This window comes from Heliangelus exortis, chromosome 2 (assembly GCF_036169615.1).
Source record: "Heliangelus exortis chromosome 2, bHelExo1.hap1, whole genome shotgun sequence".
Taxonomy (NCBI): Eukaryota; Metazoa; Chordata; class Aves; order Apodiformes; family Trochilidae; genus Heliangelus; species Heliangelus exortis.
This window is the reverse complement of record NC_092423.1, coordinates 15896075-15915040: the sequence shown is the minus strand read 5'-3', so window position 1 is coordinate 15915040 and position 18966 is coordinate 15896075. Positions and strand designations below refer to the sequence as shown.

At 41.8% G+C, this 18966-nt stretch overlaps 1 protein-coding gene across 4 annotated transcripts in view; it reads left to right on the top strand.

Annotated features, from left to right (window-relative positions):
• The first annotated feature begins 699 nt into the window (after positions 1-699).
• The window catches only part of SVIL (supervillin), a 138479-nt gene continuing 120212 nt past the window's right edge, over positions 700-18966 (top strand). For 3 of the 4 annotated variants that reach the window (XM_071734922.1, XM_071734920.1, XM_071734909.1), the window contains exon 1: positions 700-801. The gene's annotated coding sequence lies outside the window, so the exon portion shown is untranslated. Of the gene's footprint in view, positions 802-921; positions 941-18966 lie in introns of those variants that run through there. The other variant, XM_071734910.1, reaches the window with a different exon arrangement.

Below are 18966 nucleotides of genomic sequence, written 5' to 3'. Positions count from 1 at the left end.
GGCGATCTGACATGACTTGGCTTCCCAGGTATGGATGTGCTGGGACTCGGCGCTGCGGTACCTCCACCCCTGACACCCCCGACTCCCCACGGGGCTTGCTCGGGAAGAGGCGCTCCGAGGCCGGGAGGTCGCCGCCTGAGGCAGAACCCGGCACTCTCCCCCGAGCCCGCCAGTTGCGGCCCTGCGGGAGGAGGATGAGCTGCGGCCGCTGCGGTACCTCGGTCTCTCCTTCAGGGCTTCACAGAGCACCGGTGGCCACAGCCACGGACTCCGGGCAGGTGGCTCCGCACGAGTAGAACCGAACCCCCCTGCGGCCGCCCGAGGCGCGGCCCCTTTAAGGCGTGGAGCAGCGCCTCCAGGAGGCGCGCGGAAGCGGGGACAGAGGGGCGGGGGGCGCGGGGGCGGGGCCGGGGCCGCTGCGAGGGGCGCGTCCGAGGGGCGCGTCCCGCCCCGTCCCATCCCGCTCCGCCCCGCCTCGTCCCGTCCCGCCCCGTCCCGTCCCGCGTGGGGCCGTGTAGCGCTGCGCGGCTGCTGCTCCCCGCGTGTCCGCCGGGGTCCGTCACGTCCGCAGCGCTCCGGGGCGCTGAGGGGAGCGGGGTTGAGGAGCTCGGCCATCCCCCGCCGGGCGCTGCTCCGCCTCGCCCCGGACGTCCCCCTGCCGCGGGGGGCCGCGCCGCCTCCCCCCACCTCCCCCCGCCTCCCCCCGCCTCACTCCGCCCCGCCGGCCGGTCGGAGGGACGGGCGGTCGGTCGGACGGAGGCCGGCGGAGGCTGTGGCTGCCCTCGAGCTGCCGGCTGTGAGGTGAGTGGCGGCGGCCGCGCTCGCCGCCCCTTCCTCACGGGAGGGAAACCCGCGCGGGATCGGGGCGGGCGCTGCCGCCGGCTCCGACGAGGCGTCTCGGGCTCCTCGCCCGTCCAGGGCGCGGGTTTCCGTCTCGAAGGTGCCGCACGAAACTTCCCCGCTTCCTCCCTTCTCCCCCCCTGCCTGGGGCCGAGCTGTCACTCGGCTCTGGGCTTTCTCCTCGGCGCAGCAACATGTGGAGCACGGGGGGCTCCTGCCCTCTCTGTGATCCCCGCACGGGCTGCGGGAGCACCTGCTGCTACCGGGCAAAGCCCGGGGGCCGGGCGGCAGCAAGGGCCGGGAGGTGGGGGGACCCTTCGGCTCCGTGCCGGGGCGGGCGCGCTGCGGGGAGCGCGGGTCAGGGCGGCGGGCGCTGTGCGGGGCCGTCCCCGCAGCCGGCGGAGCAGTGAGCTGCAGGCGCGGCAGAGGGTGCTCGCCTATTGCAAGGGAGCAAGGGCCGCTTTGCAGCGGGGCCGTGAAATTTTTGGAGTTTTGTCTCTCAGCTGGGGAGGGGTTGGGGGGTGGGGGAAAGGCATCGGCAGCAGTGTGCACGTGTGGCGTAAAGAAAGAGGGACTTCAGGATCCTGGGTGGGTGCAGCCCAGCGGGGTACTGGAAAAGGCTGACAAAATCAACAGGGTACTTGTTTGCTGATGCAGGGACACAGCAAACCCACAGCTCCAATGGCTCTCTTGGAGGAGTTGGGTTCTTACCTTCTTTGGCTTAAAGGAGTCAGCAGTAGGATTGCAGTTTGCCCTGACTTGGTTTCTGAACTTCCCCAAACAATTAGATGGTTAGGAAGAGGTGAAACAATGAATAATTACAATTAATAGGGAAAACCGACTAGTATGTGCTGATGGTTCTGAGTGCAGTAGGGTTTTACATGGACACTCAGTGCTGTAGAGTTAACTACTTAATGACACTTTTGTGTCCATTTTAGCAATAATGCTTCTTAATAAGTCTGCACGTGAATGTAGATTATGACTGTCTCTCCTAAGACTTAAGTGGTCTTGTGAAGATTTGAGTGAACTTCAAGTTTATTGCTTGTCAGGGGCAGCAGCATGAGGCCTGGGAAGCAATTAGGAGGTGAAAGTTGTTCATTTAGTTTTGGTAGGGGGAGTCTTTGACAGTTGTTAGTGTTGTCATAGACTGATTTTAGCTCAGCATCATGTGCAGAAAGACAGTACACTTATCCTTGGTAGATATGTAGTAGTTCTTTCGAGTGTGCAAACAATCGCTCTGATAACCTGTAGAAATTGTTCTGAACAAGTCTGGTTATTTTTATCACAGGAAGTGTGTTTATTTAAGAGTAACCAAAATATAAAATACTGAAAAATGTTCTCAGCCTGTAATTATCTTAATGTCTTGTGTTCAAAATGAAAACAAAAACCATTTGAAAATAGAAGCCTCTCTTGACTCTTTCATGTGGATAATGAGGTTTAGAACAGAACTGTGTGTATTCTGCATTGAGGTGTCATTACCTCTGATCTGAAAGTTTCAAAGTTCAAGTTGAGGATGTGCTGCCCTGTGTAACCAGTGGTGGTAGGGCTCCATCCAGCCTGTGTTTTCAGTCCTGTTTTCTTCATGGTCTCCATCAAGCCTCCATGAGACAGAGATGTCTTTTGTGGAAGGAATAGTGGTAATGTACTCAGCCCCTGAAACACAGGCCTGAAAGCTGCTCCTGCCATGAGAAGTTCTTCCCTGGTGGGACATTCAGAGACTTGAGATGTCATCCTGTTTTCCTCTGTCTCGTGGCCTCGATGAAAGGGTCTTGTCCTGGTTCATCTGGCCATAGGTGACACCATGGTTAGATGCACTAGGGTAGGTCACTCTTTTTCTGTTGTTTTGCTTACCTCTCCAAAGACTTTGTTGGCTTTTATTGGATTAAGTGAGATGTATTCAAAATTTCTTTTTGCCTACATGATAGGAAATACACTTCAACTTTCACTTTAAAGGAGTAGAGTGTGATCAAAAGTCTTCAGAACTATATCCTAGTGTGGATGTGCATGCCTGTAAGCTTAGCTACCCATGATAGCATGGCTAAACTCTGATACAGGCAGGACTAAAATGTGTGTGCTGTGCAGAAACCTCTGCAACGACCACAGGAAAATCACAGGCTTTTCAGCAGTGAAGTTCTGAACAAAATTCCTGTCTTCAGGTGAGTATTAGTTCCTGCTAGGTGCAGCCTGGCTGTATTCCCCTGGGGGAATCACTTCACCTTCTTTTGTTTCCCTAGAAAATTTACAGTTCCCAACTGCACTGCTCAGTGTGGCTGCAAACCACGCTGACTCATATGCTGAACTGTTGCAGCCTTGCTCCATGTAAACACAAGCACACTTCTAAAATATTTAATTTGTAACGTCCTCTGTGGAGAGCTATCCCACAGCTTCTGGCATAATTCCCAGAAGCAGTAGATTCTGGGGTGCTGGGAGTTTCAAAGGCCATTGGTGCCTGGCGGGATAACTGTCTGAACTAGTTTGGTGTAGTTTATGCTGGCACTGGGACAGCTCAAACTGAACAGGTATTTAATCTTGCTTAAAGCAAGTCTGCTTTGAACAATACTTGGTATGTGTATAAACGATTTGGAGCCTGTTGGGACATGGCTGTCAGGAGATCTACATGGTAGGGAAATCTTTGTTATGGCAAGTAAACTTTGGTGTAGATGTACCTCCTAATTTTTTTTACAAAAACTTTATCTGCGTACAGTTCTAATAGCTTATCCTTGTCTTTATTATAAGATTTGTTTTCCTAATTCCTCTGTGGCAAATAATTGTGATAGTAAATATTTTGTGAAAGAGCTGAGTGTATATCCACATGAAAAATGCTTGTTACAGAGAACTTCTTAGAAAGATGAAACTTCGCCCTGCCATTCATCCACAGAAATACCCTGTTAGGTCTTTTAATTGCAAACACACTATAATATGTGGTTTCGTTACAAAGAAGACTGGAACCAAAGGATGAAATACACTTACTTTGTATGTACCTGAGAAGGACGGCATTAGAAATTTAAGATAGACTTTGTCCTTTATTGCAGTAATTAATTTAGTCGAGACTAATTGTTGAGGAACTAGAGTTCCTTGTTTCCTTGTGGTTTTCTGATTTAGTTTGGGGTTTGTGTTTTGTTTAATTTATTATTGTGGTCTACGGTGAAAAAGTAATCCATTATGGTGAGTATGGAGAGTAGTTAGGGAGAGGTTCAGTGCAGCTTATGGGTGGTACAGATCACTCACATCTCACTTGCTCATGTAGGTAGGTTGACCACCACTTTGCTGAACTGTGATAAGCGTCACTGATGCTTTAACTCATTCCAATATCCTGCACTTGTCTCAAGCTTCCATTCTTAATTTTATTTTGAGAACAAGACTTAGACATGAGAGTAGTGTGGATAAATCAGGGTAGCAAAAGTGGTTCAAAACTCTGGAGAAAAGGCAGCATGCCTGTTATTGCCTTGCCTGCAAGAAGGGTGCTTAGCATTATAGTGTTTTAGTACCACTAACATCTTTTCTGGAAGTGTGACTCAAGAATATACTTATTTTCCTTCTTCATCCCGTATGTATGTCACATTTATATGGGGAATTTCTTAGAAATACGTCTTTGTTCACAAAAGGCTTTCACTAGAAAGCCTATTAGAAGTCTGAAATTGAAGTGTGCAGATGAGGCATTTTCTTGTCTAGCTGTGCTGAGAGATGTGCTTACCATTGACAGAGTCCCATTAATTGCAAAGCAGAATCTTGCAACTCTTATTTCAAAATCCTCCTTCCTGTGATGGCTATTAGTAGCATTTTTCTTTGTATAAGAGAAGGGGGTTAAAAATTGTGCCTGCATCTGTTATAGTTGCTATGACAGCTGTCTTTGTCCAGTTTTAACCATCATATTCTGAATAGCTCTTAACTGGGATTAAGCCACATTAATGGCTATGTGCAGGGGAGGTAGAAGAGCTAATCTTTCAATGCCATCTCTTTCCTACTCTGTCAAAATGGTTTTTTTTTGAGTTATACTATTTTTAATTAGGATGCAGTGGATTGAAACATTCCATTACTAACTGTTTTGGTGCCTAGCATAGTTAGGAGAAGTACAGTTATGATACAAAGTAGTAGCCAGTTTGTTAGCACCATTTAATCATCGTTTGTCTTGAGCAAGACAGATGGCACTACTGATACTGTGCTTCTGAGACTTGAAAAGTGGGAAGATTGCTTGAGATAAGATGATGCAATTTTTGTGCAAGTCAGTGTAAAAATTGTATTGCCTTCAGATGGCAATTGTGAAACAAATGAGCTTTCCTTGCAGCGTGCTGTCAGTCATTGCACAAGCAGCAGCAGATAAGGATTATCCTTCTATCTATGTGTAAGCAGTGGCATGTATTGTCTTCTGGTGCCAACTTTTACATTAATGTGCAAACACTAGTGTAAAAAAGCTGTAAAATAGCCTGTTTTTATTCAGACCCTCTCTTTCTGAACATCTTTCTCTAAAGTGGATAGAAAACATCTGTGTAGTTAGTGTCTATATAGAAAGTATCAGTATGAATGGATCTGTCTTCCTGATGCTAGCTGGAAAATACTGTCACGAGTGAAGTGTTTTATATGTTATATGGCAACCTTTTGGTCTGAATAATGCTTTGTTGGAAACGTTTGGTGGTAAAGTAGCAGCAGCTTGGAAGCTCTACGACCCTAATCCAGACTTGTTTTAAAGGGTAGCTTCTAATACAGAATCTTGTATGGTTTAGTCCAGTTTGGAAGGCCAGCTGTCTATTTTGGAAATCTAACTGCTGCCTTTTAAGATGAAAGCCATATTTTTGTGAATATGAACTCCTTTGTATCTGCTTGCTGTGCCTTGTCTGGGAGAAGGAGCAGCTGCAGTGCATTCAGCAGACCTGCACTTGGCTGTTGCTGCCATTGTGTTGTGTGTAAACATGCACCATTATTTTGGATCACATAGCAGCCTGTTCAAAAGGGTCTCGCATTCCCCAGCTGTTCCACAACTTTTCCATCTCTGAGCTTGCCAGCTGCTTAATACAGGCAACTGTAGCTGCATTTGTTTCTCTGGTGTTAAGTATTAGTGGAGATAAAATTGACTTCTTTGCTAAATGCTAGGTGCTGGAAGCCCCTCTCCTCCTTCTTATATACTTAAGAGCTGACTGTTCTTACTGTATCAAAGTTGCCAGAAGTTTTCTTTGCCATTGGTTGGATAGATCACATAAAAATCTTACTTTTTAGATTTGTTACAAATACAAACTACAGTTCTGTTTACATATATATATGAACATTCACAGCCAGTGCTAGTAATGAATCCAAAAGAACTGGAGTATGAAAAGGTGCCCCTGAAAGGCGTGTCAAGAAGTCTTTTGTTTCTCCCCTTCTCTGAACAATATTTAGTTTAAGAAGGCCTCTTCTACTCTCATCAGCTAACACCTTCATTTGCCAGGTTTTTTTTTCAGTGGCAGCACTGCTTATATCAGATGTTGAGGAACAAACAGGGTCCCTGAAATGCCTTTTATCTGCTGTGAATGGTCAGTCCAGGTGAAGGACCATTGGCTGAGCTCTGCTTTCTGGATTTTTCCATCCAGACTGATGCTTCTGCCATGAAAGGGACAGGAAAGGGCCAGAAAATATTTTGTGTGGTTTAACTCCTCTTTTCTGCAGCAGTGAATCCATAACTATCTCCCTGGAGACACAGAAGTTAAAAGGCAGAGTATCTTCATATTGTGAACTTCAAGGAAAATTTTGAACAGAGTAAGTTCAAGTCATTTAGTCCTAATGACTGAAGTTACTGTTATAAACATTTAGCTAAAATTTTAAACTGACATTGTAGAATAGGTTGGGAAGGAACATGCACTTGGTTGCTGCAAGAGATTGTTAAATGTGATTGTTAAAAATGATAGCAGTAAAGCTAAGTTTTCAGAGGCTCGAACTGGTTTCAATAACTGGTGTTCCATACTCCCATACAAGGACATGAATAAGACTTCTTGAAAGTGTATGTAATACAGTTGTAGTTGAAGCATGTAAATGTGAATGTTCCTGGCTGTGTGAATCATTTCTTGCTGAAGGAGACAGGAAGGGAATAACTTGTGCATTCTTGCTGTTGATAGGAGAAAAGGTTGCCCCTGCCCCAGGCAGGCCATTTTAACTGGTCGGAAAACCCTATTATTCAGAGAGGAAATTTTCAGGTGACAGATTGAAACATTTATTTCCTCCTCTCTCCTTCTTTTTTTTTTTTTTTTTTTTTTTTTTTTATTTTTTTATTTTTTTTATTTTTTTTTTTTTTTTTATTTCCCTCCAGGTCTACTCTATCCTAGCTGTCTGTAGTTTTCGTATTTGTGGTAAACATTAATACTACCTAAATTACGCTTAAAGAGGATAGGATGACTCTGGGTTAATACTAGAGCCTTGCCCTGTAAAAACAAAAATATAAGAGAAGCCTAATGATTTAAGGCTTGATTTCGAAGTCTTGATTCCGGATCTGTTTTTGCTATCTCCAAATAGCTGAGAGTTTCCACAACTTTTCCATTGTAATGCTGGTGTCTTTAAAGAAGTTGTAACACTCTTTGGCTAGATGGTTGCTCTTGTCTTCTGCAAATTACTCTTTCAGACCCAGTGCTGGAGTACAAAATCGGTATTTGGCTGAAATCATGGCAGAAATACAGCCGTACAGTTTCAAATTATAATATTAGATACATAGTTTCTTTGGCTGAGCAAAGTCATGGGTATTAGCTTAGAATGTGTAGTTAGTAAGAAAATGTAGCAACTAATGTGTATTCTGGATTTAATAACTATATGAATGAGCAGTTCTTCAGGAAACAGGTAACAGAGGTTGTCATCCAGAACAACAAACTATCCTTGTTTCAAAAACAGAGGAAGACAACTGAGTGTAATACTGAGGGCAGGGAAAGATGCATGGAGAATGGAGGAAGAACATCTGTCAGGGAAGGTCAGGGAGTGTGCCTCCTGTTTTTTTAAGTGCTGCTGATTAATTTGTAAGCCCCTTTGGAGTGAATATAGGAAATGGACATAGAGGAGGTCAAGAGGAGTAGAATTAGAGAAATAAAAAATTGTTGGTGTGTCTTCAGCTGAGCAGAGGAGGATGACGGTATTTGAGTAATAAAAAGTTTTCATTTATTAAAGGCTTTAGGAGAAAGAAATTTATTTCTCATGGAAGGTGGTGGGAAATTAAGTGTTAAGACTTTATGTAGCAGTAATTGCTAAACATGTTTAAAAGCAATGAGGGAAAAAGAAGGGGTTACTCCCTCACCCATCTCCAAAAACTACTTGGTAAAGTTGATGAAAGTTCTGGGAAGGTGTAAAGACAGAGCATTTGAGAGAGGTTTTTTTCTCTTCTTTCTGTTAAATGAAAGATTCTGTCAGTGTTATCAACTTGACTTAAATTTGCTCCATCCCCTGCAGGGGAAAATATTTATTTTAAAGTTTCCTCTAAACTTTGAATTGCCCTTCCAGCCAATTTAAGGACATGTCTCTCCATGTAATGCCTTCCAATTGCAGGAGAGCTGACAGCTGTAAGGTTTAACAGAGGAGGAGACCTTGTGGATTGCACAGGAGAGCAGCATTTCCAACAGCAGGGAAATCGCTGTTCTGAAAATGTAACTTAAATTATTCCATTGGGGGTATTGTGTGTGGGGAGGGTGTTGTTTATTGGTTTTTGTGGGATTTTGGGGTTTTGTTTGTTTGTTTTTGTTTGCTTGGCTTTCTGTTGTTAATGATTTCCTTTGCACAGCTAGCGGTAAGTGCTTGGTTGCCTGCCTCACATCACTGACTCTTCCACTGCTCTCTAAAACTCAAAATTACAGTATGTGTTAATTTTAAGAGAGAAATAGAGCAGCATCAGGTAGAGTTATTCCCCCAAGCCACAGCTTGATGTGTGATGAGAGCTGTCATCTCTAATTTTGGCAATTTAAATTGTTTCTCTCCAGGGAGGTTGCAGCTCTTACTGTGGGTTGTCTTGCACGCTGGCGAGCTTGGGTGCTGCTGTCTCACAGGCTGTGCAGATCCTGACTCTTCCCTGTATATAGCTCATCAGCCATGTGTGTGGCACCCCGGAGCAAAGAGACACAATCACCTCTTATCGCCGGAAAGTTTCAAGGGTTTAACAGAAGTTTACTTAAACAAAAGTTGCAATAATGAAAAGAATTACAGAAGGAAAACAAAGTACATTTTCTGCAGTGTTATGTCTCAGTAAGGTTCTGGCTTAGGCTGTTGTTGCTGGGGCTGCCTGTTATAGTTACCTGTGTTCTGGATGTTTTGCCTTGTTTGTGTGCTGCCTGTGAGGCTGCCCTCTCCTCTCATCTTAAAGGTGTTAACTTCTAAGAAACTGTTTCTTCTTCCACCTTACTCCACAAGACTGACTATTTAGCATATGTATTTCTGATTAGATCATACTGGTGGCTTTCGGCTTAAATTACTTTAGTCAGAGTATTCTGTAATTTGTGGTTTAAAGTATGTGCTGTGACAAATGTTACTGCAAAGGAGATTGTACAAAACTTGCCCCTTGCAAATCTCACAGAGCAAAGATTCCCTAGAACTCTATAAACACTCTGATCATGGCATTGCCCCAGACCTCTCCTGGATGCTATCCTTGTCCTTCCTGTTGTATTATAGAGTGCCAATAGTTGACAGACAAAGGATTTGTTTTTTTTCTCAAATACACTTGTTTGTCTTGTCTTCATAATATTTGGTACATGCCTGACTTTACAACTTGCATGTAAACACTCTTTTTTTTGTTGTTTTGTTTTGGGTTTTTTTGTGGGTTGGCAACAAAGTTGTTCTGGTTTCCTGAAGCAAGCAAAAGCCTGGAGTATGGAAATAAGTTGTTTATATGGAATCCTGGTATGGAATGCAAGTTTAATTCTTCTAGGTTGAAATTAAATAACACCGAATAAAATGAACTTTGAGTTTAAGTGGCACTGAACCCAGTTAAACAACTTCCTCAGACTTACATAAAAAAAAGCTAACTATAGCATAACTAACTACTGCTAGGTATGCATTTCAGGTTCTTAAAATTTGTGGTTTAAGAGGGGAATGCTCAGCTAATACCTCCATAATAAACTTCATGTCTGGAATGTACTGTGTAGTGTACCCTGCTGGGACAGTACAGCCACAGACAGCTTGAAGTGATTTGTGTGGGCAGGGAGAGGGCAGATGAAACATTCCAGGTGAGATGTAAATTTCCATTCCCTGGTTTGGGAACCTAATCTGCCTTCCAGTCAGGAGCTGTGGAAAAGAAGTTACCAGTGATTTTGTTTCATCTTACCTACTACTGGAATCTTGACCTAGTAGCCTCTTAAAATAAATCTTTAAGGCAGTATTTGCTTGGACATGCTCTTTCTGGGCTCCTAGGAGGTGCTTGCCAAATGTGAGCTGCTGAAATCAAATGCAAAACCTCAGAATGCATATATGTATTTATGTGTGTGAGGTATGGAAGCTGCGTGCCAGAGTGGTTTTGTGCTGAACTTAAGCCTTGCCAAAAGGTATTTCCAAGTGTAATAAAGAGAGGGAACACCTTAAATACCATCTTCAAGAACTACAATTATTGTAGAATTGTAGAAGTTCCTAGAGTAACATACAAATGTACTTTCATAATGCAATAATAGACAGTGTCCTTCCAATAAAACAAATGCTACTTCATTAAATGTTTCTTAAGCAAAGACTGACATGAGAACTTATAATCACAAAAGTCTTCACTGAAACAAAATGAGTAATCTTGGTATTACAGATGTTGATTTCTTAAGGAAGTCTTGAAAAAATTTTTTCCATGAACAAGCTGGTATGAATTGGCATCCTTTCATGCACAGGAAACCACAAATTCTTATTGTGGAAAACTTCTAACTCTTGTAAAACAGTCATTAGTTTTGTGTACTAAAGTTGTTCAGAATGTTCCAGTGTTTTTGGTGTGGCCTCCAGAGAGCTGCTCTAAGACATGCTACTCTTTTGATAAACAGGAGATCACTTGCTCGAATGTTTCCAGTCACTTGTATTCACTGTGCGTGCTGTTGGGACTTGGATAGTTGTCAAATACCTACAAGCCTGAGACCATCTTTAATTCTCAATTATTTTTACCCCCTCAAGTCTATAAGTATGACAGTTGGAGCAACAGAACTTGATCCCTGTATTAAATACAGCAATGTGTTTGAGTTGCTTTGTTAGGATTTCTGAAACTGGTGTACTTGAAATCCTCTGTGGTGGCTGGGTATCTCCTGGATCAGCACCACTCAGTGTGAACACACACACACAGACATACACACAGACACACACACACAGACACAGACACACACACACGCATCTACATACATGTGCTTGTGCACAGTCCTTGGTAACACTTGGCCAACACTTGTGTGCAATGTGAATGTCATTTGCATACCACTAGAGTGTGATATGTGCAATATAGGCTAGGAAGTTCAGGTTCAGGTGAATGGAAAAATTATTTGTGTCACTTCACCAAGACTATATATATTCATTATGCTTTATATCCCCCTTTCTTTATGACCTGGTCTTCTCAATTTTTAAATTTTTTTTCTTTTCTCTTTTTCCTTCCTTTAAGAAAAATTCCTGTTCTGTAATTTAAGCGATCAGTTTTCCAGACTTCACCAAAGATAAACCTCTCTTAACTGAGAACTGCATCCTTAATTTGTTCATTTCAAGTACATTAACAAGAGTATAACTCAAATTTCATAGCACGATTGTCTTGGTTTTCTTTTTAACAAAAGAAGAAAGAAGATGGGTGGAGATGTAGCAAATTATCTAAGCTAGCAATAATAATTTAAAAAATTTTTATTTTCAATGCAGGTTACTTGTATGAAACAGTTTATCACATCATCCTCAATGTTTTATACTTTCTACTATTTTGAAGTGTTAGCTGGGCTCTCAAGTGCTGGAACGTTACTGCTGCTATTTAAGGCAGGACATCTGTCATGATGTGTCTAGAGTCTGATTTCCCCAAGCCTGAACAATTCTTGCCTTTATACTATACCTATGTAGCTGTTGCTCTTTCTACAACCTAAAAATACTACAAATAAATAAAGATAAAGAGAAGTTAAATGACTCCTTGAAAGTCTGATTTCTGAGAGCAGGAATTTTCTAGTATCCATGTCTTATGTTCTCTGGACAATGCTTTGGCAGAGTTTTAAGAATTTACTAAACTAGGTCAAGTTAAGTTTTTTCTACTGTAAGAGTGTGCATAAAATAGGTTCTCTGTCTCATGCTGTGCAGGGATCCAGCTTCTGGGATCCAGCCCTAGCAGCATCCTGTTAGTGTGCTACCCTTGGCTTGCTCCCTTGCTTCTGGAAATCATGGTGCACACACTGACCTCCTTAGGCTCTGGGACTTTTCCAGTAGCCTCAGTGTTTGCTGCCCCCTCTCAGTTGTGGTTTGTCTCCCGAGAGCTATTCAGTTTGCATATTTTTATTGTAAAAGCTATTTACAGTATTATTACTATATTACTGAATGTTCCCTGCACAGGATAGTGAAGTTACTCTGTGGAGCCTCAGCTTCTTTCTAGAAGGGGCAGACTTTGTAGGGTGGTATAGAGAAATTATATCCCTTCTCCCACTAAAACTCCAATCTGAAAACTGTTTTAGAGGCAATTTTAATGAGCTTTGAAACATATATTACAGTTTTCAGACCAGCTCTTTGTGTGTGTGTGGCTTAGGAATAATACCATTTTGTAGATGAAGGTTTGACTCTTAACAGCTCCCTGTTCCTCCCATTTCCCTCTTTCCTTCCTGCTGCCAGCTGTAGGCATCTGCTGATTATTCTGGGGTGGCTCTAGCCCACTCCTTCAACTTCCTAAACTGCTTTATCTGGGGTTTTTGTTGTTGGGTCAGCACATCAGTGTTCTGCTGTGTTAGGGAATGAAGGAAGCTCTCAAACCTCCGATGCATGTTTAAGCTGGTGCAGTGGAGATGTGCCACCAACCCTCAGTTCCTTCTCTGTCCCCACTCCCTGCTGGGCACAAGGTCTCTCAGTCAGCTCCTTACTTCAAAGCCTTGGTTTTCATGCTGAAGCATCAAAAAAGTACGTGTTCTTCACACACCATCAAATGGGATCTGTGTCTGAACCTGGGTTTTCTCATTGCACCTTTCAGCTGTTATTTGACAAAGACAGACTTTCAAATGGAACACTGAAATAGTGTTTATTTGAAGTTTAAAATGCTGGGGTTGATTTGCTTTTCTTTTTATTTGCAACTCCCTGTCACACTATTTTTTAAAAAGTTGTTTCTTTAAGGGAAGTTCTACACTTTTCAGGAAAGATCACAGCTGAGAAAGCCCAGTAACTATTGCAGTTACATTGTGTTGTATCCTTTGTATTGTTGCCTTTTAGGGTTTTGATTATGTTTGCCTATTATTAATCTGAAATTGCAGATTCTTGTCCATCAAACTGTAAAGATGCTATGACAACATCTAAGATCTTGTAAAGACAGAACAAGCAGCTGCATTTTGGAGTTAAAATAGTCATGGCAACAACATGTCTCTTTGGTAGGGATGGAGTAAATTAAAGTGAATGAGGAAGAAATGCGAGGAGGGAAGGAGATTTGAAATAATTATGCATGTTTGATACAACAAGGAAGTTTTGGGATGCTTTGTTACACTTGCACTGAGTACCTAAGTTTATTAGAGAGTAATATGTGCTATGGAACCTGGATGGCTCTGACTTTTGATCCTCAGTGAAGTCCTGCTTTTTCACCTAGTTTTACAATGGGGATTTATTTTTGCACCAAGTAGAAAAAATGTCTTGTTTGAGTTAGCAGAATACAAGTATCTGGTTGGAAACATCCCAGCAATGATCCGATTCCTGTCTTTGTAACTTCTCAACACTGCCACTAATGCAGATTTGGCAACAAGAGTTGTGGCAACCTGCTCCTGGGTTTTTTTTAATTTCTCATACACTTGAATATAGGGTAAAAGCTGGTTGTTTATAAACTCTGTCTTGAAACAAAGTAATTTGATGTAACAAGACAGCTTGGTGCATTGTCAGTTCCAAGTGTTCAGCTTCCTGGGAACTGCTATCCCAGTTTTAACAAAACCATTGCTTCTGCCTGCGGACTTCATAGCATCAAAGGTGCAGCTTGGCAACTTGACTGCTTCTGACCAACCCTGCACACCTACCTCACAGGACAGGAGTCTTGTCTCCTAAGCCATCATCTTCCAGACCAAGATCTACAGATTATTGCTAGGCTTTGTTTGCATAGGACACCTGAGCTGGCTGTGTTGATTGCTGCAGGTGTTGAATTGCCTCAGTATTTTAGAGAAGGCTGTGCTGTACTATCAGTACATTCTCCAGAATAATTCATATATACATTTTTGACCAAAATAAAAAAAGGACCGCTGTACTTTACTTTTGCTCATTATAAATAAATCGAAGTATTTGAGTTTAAGCAAAAAACCCCACAGACTACAGCCCAAACCAAAACTGCTTGATTTGTCACTTCATTGGGTGGTAGATGCACATCCATTGTGCAGAGGGGAGACTCGTGGTTGTGTTAAGCTCCAGACCCAGGAGGGTGTCCTGGATTATGGGTGAATGAAATTGATTTCAGAGCATTTAGCAATGAGCAGAGTGCAACTGCTTGACTGCCTTGAACTTCACTTGTATAAACAAACCTATGTCACAGGTTTCATTTTGAGGAGCTCCCTAAAAAGATTCTTACTGTTTTCTTTTTTGTTTGGTTGGTTGGTTGGTTTTTCATTTTTTGTTTGTTTGTTTATTTTTGGTTTTTTGTGTGTGTCTGGTGATCCTATTGTCCAATTCAGATCTGAGAATTTGACTCAAGGTAACATCTCCATAGCCAAGTCCATGTTGTTTAGAGAAGTTCCATTGTTAATTGTTTACAGAGGTGCCCTCTCTGCTTAGCTGAGCTGCAAGGTCTGGTAACTGAGTGTTGGAAAACGGTGAGGGAAAACTAGTGCAACCAATATGGTTGGTAAACAAGCTTCAACTTTATTGTGCAGTAACTTTTACTTATATAGTGTTTCTGAGACCACACCCCCGCCACCACACACCAATATAATGTATTATTGGACACCCAGTGTGTTTATCTGTAGCACAGCAAATCCCTGGTGCAGGTAGCACAGAATTATGGGCCAATCTAATTGGCCCCTCAAACATGGGGTTGGGCATGGCAAAGGGGTCACACCCCCTGCCTTTTTGGGAGCATTCGGGAACATTCTCCAACATTTTACAGCAGCTGAGCACAGCTTGTAGCACTTAAGCTGTTTGCTGTCTCATTGCCCTGCCAGGTTTAAGTTCACAAATGTTACATGGGGGACCCCTATCCTGAAACGTGCTGCTAGAACTTAGTTGGAACTGTTTGGATTATGTTCACAAATGTTACTTTATATTTTCTCCATATTTAATTACACTATCTATTTAATTCATTCTGTATAAATAGTTAGCTTGAATTTAAGGAAGGAGGAGAATCCAAACTTGCTTTGATCCTTGAGCACAAGATCTGGTATTACTTCGTTCATGGCAGATAGAGTATTGTGTTCGGTTTTTTAATCCTCTGCTGTATTGAGTGCTGTTGCTTAGAAAAAGCATGGGTTTTGTGTGTGCACCTAATTCTCAAGTGTCACTTTCATGTTCCACTTGTCTTAGGAACTTGAGAGACTTGCTTCATCTTACCTACCGCTCTTGCCTTATTTTTCCTCTTTTTTGTTTGTTTTCTCTGTGGCATGATCCATTGCCAAAACCTTGAGGAGCTCTTGCTCTCATGGATAAGTAAGTCTTCGGTCTTGGTCCATAAGTGCTTAGTGAAAAGAGCTGTCTCAATTGTTGAGAAATGTGAGAAACTTTGGGGTTTTGCAGATCAGAAGATGATCATAGAACTGAAAGAGTTTTTCAGTTCTCCACTCTAGTGTAATTTTGTCACTAACAGCTTGAGCTTTTTTTTGAAAATTCTGTTCACCTGGGTGAACAGCAATGCAATAGGATCCATGAATCTGGTATGTCTCTATGTTGTTTTGTTACAAATACATTTTTTTTAAACTTTAGGAATTCTTACATGTATTTCTTTTTAATGAAATTCATTTCATTAATGAGGGTGATGTTTTCAGTCATGCTTTCAAGAGATGCTCAAGCCCAGGAAGTAAAACTAAACACAGGGAATGTGCCTTGAATACATGAAGTGTATATCTGAATAAGCTGGTGCATGACCTACTTGTTAGTGACCACGCAGCATTAGTCTTGTCCTTCTGCCTTGTCTGAGAGCTGTATGTTTAATATTCCTTCCATTTCCAAATCTGACCCTTCTAAAGACTGTAATTAGTTGTGACTGTTATCTTTGGTAGGATGTTCAACTCATTCTATTTGGGGTTTTATCAGCTGTTTCTGTCATTAGTCTGTTCTTGGGTGTTTAGAGGGTTTTCTTTGTTTCTTTTGGCTGTGTGTTCCTCTGTAACTTGCTACGAAGGCTTTGTTGCTATACACTCAGGCCATGTCCAGTTGATCCACATAATTCCAGCAGCTGAGATAGCTTGCAGTTGGAGCTGTATGATGTGCCTGTGCATTTTAGGGTGGTGCATAACAACCTGATGAGGAGAGATGACTGTGGATTCTAAATTCTGAATTACAATTCAATTCTGCCATTGCTGTGCTGAGCTGCTGAATGATGCTGCTTTGGTACAGAGTTGTTGTACCTTCTAGTCTAGCTTAGGCAGGAAATGGCCAATGAATCTGCCAAGTCCAAGTTCTATTCTTCCTTTGCAGAGATGTAAAAAGAACACGTACTAATATGTCTGTGCAGAGCAGATCTTAGAGTATAGCTGAATATAACTAAAAATGGAGCTACCTGCCAGGTTTTATAATGTGTGATACATGATCGTTTCCAATTTAATGGAAACCTGGTCTGTTGTACAGCTGAAGACTTTGAAATGAACCCCAGTTGCCCTGTTTAGGGAAGAGGGCTTGTATTCAGCAAAGACTTGAAACATAGTGTGTTCTTCCCTCCCTGTCACACTTTTTATTTGTATAGGACATTCCTGGATTTACCACTTCCACCTTTGCTGGCAAAGCACTTGGAGTTAGGACCACTCTAGCACATCTGCCTTTACCTGACCTCCACCAAATCTTCTCCTTTCACCATATTTACATCATCTTTCTTTTCTGGCCAAAAGAAAAGAAGTTCTTCTTGTTTATATTCAATTTTTTGGTTTGTACACCATTGAAGAATGGAGTAGAGCAGTGGAATGAGTTTGGAAGGAGTGCATGAGTTATGTGAATGATACAAATTTGTCTCTAAAGGTAAAGGCCTAATGAAGGTCAAAAAAAAACCAAACAAAAACAAACCAAACCCAATTACTATATGTATAACTGTCTTTTAAAAAAAATGTTAATTTTTTTTTTTAATTTGACACTTGTCTCTGTTATCTATTTTGTCAGTCCTGGCAAGTTTGAAACTGCAAGTGCTTCTTATGATGAGCTGGAATTCAGTGGTGAAGCTACCATCGCCTCCATTACTGCATGCTGCTTTCTGTGCTTGATCAACCAAGTCTGTTCCTTTACAGTCCTGTGGTAAACAGTTGTGATAGCTTATAAGTAGTTCAGCATCTTTAAAACAGTGAATATGTCATACTACTAATGGCTTTGGACTAACTAAGTAATTACTCACCCAAAATGTGCTCAAATCTTGTCTGTGAGGTCTTTTAGAGACAAATGATGCATCTGATTTTCAGTATTTCTCCTACACTTAAATGCCATAGACTTAAGTTACAAAAGGGAGGTGACATGGATGTAAAATGTGAGAGAAACTAGGCAAATCAAATAAAAGTTAATTAGTATTGAAGTCTTGAATACATGGGAGGTTTTCATGAAGAGGTAGTCAACTGTAATCTGTGGCATAATTGTATGTGCCTTCTGAAGGAGAAACTGCTGTTCATATTAAATCAGAACATGCAAATGTCTTTAAGCCTGAAGGAAAGTTTCAAATAATTCATTTTAAGAACTTGGAAGACAATCTAATGAGCATATGTGGAAATCTGCTCCATAGTACTCAAATTGGTTGGCAGAAGTCATTGGTTTACATGCTGTTAAAATATATCTTTCCCAAGTGTTGCTACTTGACAAGTCTAAGAACATTGTAATTTGATTTTTAAGCCCTTTCAGAAGATGTCCTAAATAGCTGATGCTCCTGCCAAAAGAGCAAAGAGAATGTAATGAAACCTACCTCTGTTGCCTCATTTTACTTGTAGGAGCTTATTGAAGAATGAAACCTTTAAATCTAAGATAATATTTTACTTTGGCTAAGATTAGAATTTATTTAATTAAAGTGTGCTCTATTTCTAGGGCTTTATGAGAAAATTTGGGAAGTTGAAGATGTTCTTGCTCAGGGTCACAGTTGAGAATGACAATTTACTGCGGTTGTCATCAAACATCGGTGTTTGACTATGTTCTGATATGAGTTCAAGATGGAATAATGTGACTTGAATCAATGGCAGCTGGTTTACACATATAAAAGGAATCTTCTGTTTGCCATCTGTATCCTAGTCAAAGTTGCTGAAGTTACTTGAATGTACAGTCAGGGAAACCTGTATGAAGGGTGCTGTGTAGACTTTAGACCACTCTCACTCACTGGGTTGCCCACACTCATTTTATCTAAAGCATATGGCAATTCTACACTTAAATTTTTAAATTGAATTTGGGGAATGAACTAGTTTATGCAGCCAGTACTTGGCTTTTTGGTATATATAAGTGATATGTAAAAGATGAGGAAGGAGTTCAAGCTGAAGATTAAGGAGAGAGCGTGCCAAGGAGAGCTCACGCAATGTGACTTGTACTTGGAACTCATGACTGAAGCTCTAACTATAGTACACATTTCTGTCTCAGGACACTCTTAGATGAAATTCAAAAGTGATGCAAGTAGTTGCTCTGTACTCACTGGGGTTCTTACCCTTCCACATTCAGCACAGCAGGTTACCTAGCTGAGAGGGAATTGCCTAAGATGTGTCTAGCTTTTCAGAAGCTTGTTAGGGGCCTAAAAAACCCCCACATCTCTCAGTCATTTAAACACTAAAATTCGCTCTAAAATCCAATTTAAAGAGTAAAATTTTCCCTTTCTGTTATAGCTCTTTGTGTGTATTTCAGAAAATGCACTTCCCTGCTGCTGGCAACCTGTCAAGCTGAACATCTGTC